The sequence below is a fragment of the Sinocyclocheilus grahami genome, unplaced genomic scaffold, assembly GCF_001515645.1.
Source record: "Sinocyclocheilus grahami isolate Dianchi unplaced genomic scaffold, SAMN03320097.WGS_v1.1 scaffold1370.1, whole genome shotgun sequence".
In the NCBI taxonomy this organism is placed as follows: domain Eukaryota; kingdom Metazoa; phylum Chordata; class Actinopteri; order Cypriniformes; family Cyprinidae; genus Sinocyclocheilus; species Sinocyclocheilus grahami.
In genome coordinates this window covers 40970-45537 of record NW_015506549.1, presented here as the reverse complement: position 1 = coordinate 45537, position 4568 = coordinate 40970, and positions in this window count along the sequence as shown.

The following is a 4568-nucleotide window of genomic DNA, read 5'->3' as shown; positions in this document are numbered from 1 at the left end:
CCTGACAAATGTTGTTGTTGTTGTGATCATAAACTGTATGGATGTGATTACACGCAATACACAGAGCTTTTCCCTCACCATTGTAACGCGCTGCTTTTGCAAGCTTCCGTGAAAACCTTTCAGCTTTTATTTTCCTTTTTCGCCCTGAAGAAGATATCACAGGTTCATCAAGTTCGTCGAAATTATCCATCCTTGATCACATTTAGTCAGCTTTGACGAAACTCCTCTCAGCTAGCACGTCTTTTCAAAGTGAAAGTAGCCTTGTCACCTGACCTGAATGCAGCGCGCTGATTCGCTAAAATTGACTTATCGGCTTCTGTTCAAAAACAACAAGGGCGCTTGTCGGCTTCTGCAGTAAAACGTGAACTCGCGATGCCTTGAAAGTGGACAAAACTGGCTTTTTTGAAAAAATGTGTTAAGGGTTCAGATCGCGCTAAATGTGGAGAATAATTCACAGCATTTTTTTTTTTAAAGTGGCGTGGTTTTTGCAAATGAACTCTTCATATACTGTTTTGTGGCTATTTAATGTGTTGTGACAGATCGCTGTAGCGCCTCAGTTCAAGCAGCACTTGATCCGATCATTTCTTCCTCTTTCCTACTAGTTACAGCACTAAATAAGCATGAATGAATATCAGAAGTTATCTTGTTTCAGCTGCAGAAAGACGTCAAAACACCATTTTTCAAGGAAAAAAGTCAGAATTTTAATCTAAACATTTGGAATTCTGACTTTTTTTCTTGCAATTCCAATTTATATCTCACAATTCTGACTTTTTTTTATAGAATTCTGTTTCTTGCAATTATTTTTTTTTATTCCTCCACAGAGTACAATAATAAAAAAGGTAATTATGACTTTATCTCACAATTCAGACTTTTTTCTTGCCGCTGTGAGTTTATATCTCACAATTCAGACTTCTCAGAATTGTTACTTTATGTCTCACAGTTCTGCATTTGTATCTTGCAGGTCTCACTTTTTCCCTCAGAATTGCGAGAAGATTGTGATTAAAAAAAGAGTCACAATGATCTTTTAAATTTTTTTATTCCATGGTGGAAATGGGCTTCCATAGAGTTATGACCTCGAAACTCAAACTTGAAAGCAGCTGTCACTTTTGAAAGCACAGAAACTTCTGAATCTGTTCACGTCTGTCATGACAAATCTTCTCTAACTCTGTTTAAATTCACAAATTTTCGCTCAGTCTTTACTCACGCACCACTGTGCGTTGCGTATGAATTTACATATACGCAACACCCTGAAATCTGATTTAACCATTTACACTGGGACCCACATGTGATCAGATTTTAATTCAGTTTCAAAGCACTTGCAAATATGAATTGGTTTTCTGCTGTCTCATTGTTTTGTTATATGCCAAAAGAAAAAAAATCTAACCTGTCCTTCCAGTCAGAACAAGACCTTAGGGGCCGTTCACAAAGAACAAGTTTTTGCGTTCTTATGCACTGCTTTTCTGTTGTAAACGTGCTAGAAAAACATGTTTGACTGCTGTTCCACGTGTTTTTGCATTTAAAAAAATCCACTCTCATTATTCTCAATGGTGATTTATAACTGTAACAATATTAAAAATATTTTCTTTTTATTTATAAATGTATTTATTTACATCAGCATAATTTAAAGAGGCAAACACTATCAGAATCTGTCATTTGCAATTCTTTTAATCACATTACAATAATGACAATGAAGATAATTTGGAGTGAAGTGTGCTTAATTGTCATAAATATGTCATGATGCAAAAAATCCTAAGTAAGCTTCATTTAAGTACAGAATGATTTGTCTTATTTGTTTTTTATTTGTATTTAAACCTTGTTGTGTGTGTGTGTGTGTGTGTGTGTGTGTGTGTGTGTTTCTCACATTTTTAAACATAAAAGTGTGAATGGCGGTCACATTTACCATTGTTCACCGATTTTTTTGTGTGAACAAATACAGTCATTTCAATTGGAATCCACACGACTGCAAATTTTGCTACGCTGTTAAACAATGAACCCTTTTTGTGCACAAACATATGACAAAATGTGACTGAACCTTTGGAGAGACACTAGAACTGGAACTTTTTTTAAAAATCTATTCCTTTTATGATATGTATTTGATGTTTTGTTTTCAGTTTCTATCGTCATTTAGTCGCTTAAACCAACCAAAGCGTTTTGATTTGTATGATATTTTCCTAAAAAAGCCAACATTTTTCACATCCAAGTCCTACAAAGAGTCACATCAGACATTGCCTAAAATGTTTGGATATCTACATGTTTTTGCAGCTAGTGTGTCCTCAATCATATCTTCCTGTGTGTTTGTGTGTGTCTGATCATCTGCTCATGAAGGGATATTACTCTATGAGTCCTTATGATTATGGATATGTAAGTTGCTGAGCGTTTCATCGTCTTTCTTCCTGCCTCCCCGGTCTTGCATGTATGACCATGAGCTCTCCCTGTCCTCTTCCTCCTTTGTATTTCGTCCCAAAGCACTCTACTTCATCTAGTTCCCATTAGATCGCCCTAGTGTCATGGGACGTCCGTCCTTGTTCAGTCTACGAATGCTCGGCTTTGTCCGACAGTCATGCATATTGTTGCTGAATCCTGAAGGAAGAGCATAACACTGATTACTTTGAAGACCATGGACAGAATACTTACAAAACTGTTACAACAAGGACTTACATTCAATATACAGTGAAAGGGTCATATCATGATTTTTTTTTCTTTTTCTTTTTCTTTTAAAATAATCGGCGACTTCCTGGCGTCAGATAAAAAAAAAAGAATGAAAGCAAACAGGACATCCTGCATTTACATATCAGTATGCTTACTTTTTGTTTAGAAACTTGAGCCAATAGGTCACAGTGAAGTAAGAAGGAAAAGACTTTGCAAAAAAAAAAAACACAAAACCTCTCCACAAAAACAAATAATTTGCTGATGATGTGTCCAAATGCAACTCTTCATAACAAGCCTTATTATAATAAAAAAGGTTTTTACAAGCGTCTTGTTTTAAGGATGTTTTATCAAGATGATGATGATAGTGATAATTATGTAATAATCATATAAATGTAATTATTACATCCTTAAAAACAAGACCAATGTAAAAACCTTTTTTTGATAATAAGACTTGTTTTCATAAAGTTGAATGAATTTGAATTTGGATACATCATGGGCAAATGAATTATTTGTATTTTGGTGTATTATTTATTTATTTTGTGCAAAGTTCCCTTTCAGTCGGTCACTCTCGACGTCACGTCGGTGACCAACGAATTGGGATCTCGCTTAGAGTGTAAACTAAATGAGCCAATGCACATTGGCATGCGATGAGCATAAAAAGGCAGCCGGTGCAACGCATACCAGATTTTCGCTTCAGAGCCGAGCGATAACATCGTTCTGCTCCTACCAATATCTTCGTTTGTGGTGACGAGTTCAACGCGCTCTAGGGAGCTTTTTGTGTTGGCGGACGGCACTTCAGCAGTGGTCGTTCCTGTGTCAAGTGGTTTGCGCACTTCAGGTTGCACTACCCCCTGTCATGCTGCAAGCGGCCATTTCCCCTGTTCGTCTCAGCACCTAAAAGAGCATTTCCCTGAAAGAACCTATTTCTCTAAAATAGCTTACATCTTTGTGCGACCTTTGTAAAAACGACGGATCGTCTTTTTAAAGATGTCGTTTCACCCGTGCGTTTCTGGATGCGGTCGTTACCTGGCACCGGGTGATGGTCACGATCGCTGCCTCACGTGTCTGGGCATTAAACACGCTGAGGTGGCGTTCGTGGATGAGTCATGTTCACATTGCTGGAAGATGACCATCTCGGAGCTGCGGGCCAGGCTCTGTTACCTCGAGGGGGGCGAAGCTCCATTGCCTCTGCCGCGATCTAGTGTTCGTCCTAGCGGCAGCCAGGCGAGGGCTACTTCGGGCAGTAGGACGGGTGGTCTGAGGGTTACAGTGGTGGAAAACCCCTCAGGGAACCAACCCTCGGGGGACCATCACTCCTCTAGCGCTTCGCAACCAGTCGAGCCGCCAAAGGAACCAGAGCGTACCAGCGGTATCCTTCAGTGCTCCTCCCGACGACCGGATGTCGATCACTGCGTCAGAGGCAGAGCTCTCTGGAGAGGAAGATTCGGCTGTGCTGCCACCCTCCGGGATGGTGGCAACACCTGAATCGGATCCGGAGGAGGGCCGGGTGGAGAATCTGGTTTCCAAAAATCTCGACGAAAGAGCAGTTTTTTCTGTCTCTGGGTCCCAAGAGGGCACGGAGAGTCACAGATGGACCATCACTGGACTACACTCATCCTCCTCTCTCGCCAGCAGGTAGCAGGCGGTTCGAGAGCATCATCAAAGGCCCTGCTCACGCATCCTCTGCCAAACCGTGGAACCAGCTAAGCGTTGCACCGCACACTCAGACCCCTCTTCGGTCCGCCCACGAGGTGCCCGAATTGGGTCCCTGCATTCCACCTCGCTACCCCACTGTGGGTACGGTGCTGGTTCTGCTGGTCCCGCTTGCACAGTATCTGGGTGCCTGGCTAGCGCTACCCAGACCGTCTCGCTGGCTTCTGCAGACCATCAGCCTCGGCTATGCGATTCAGTTCGCCCGG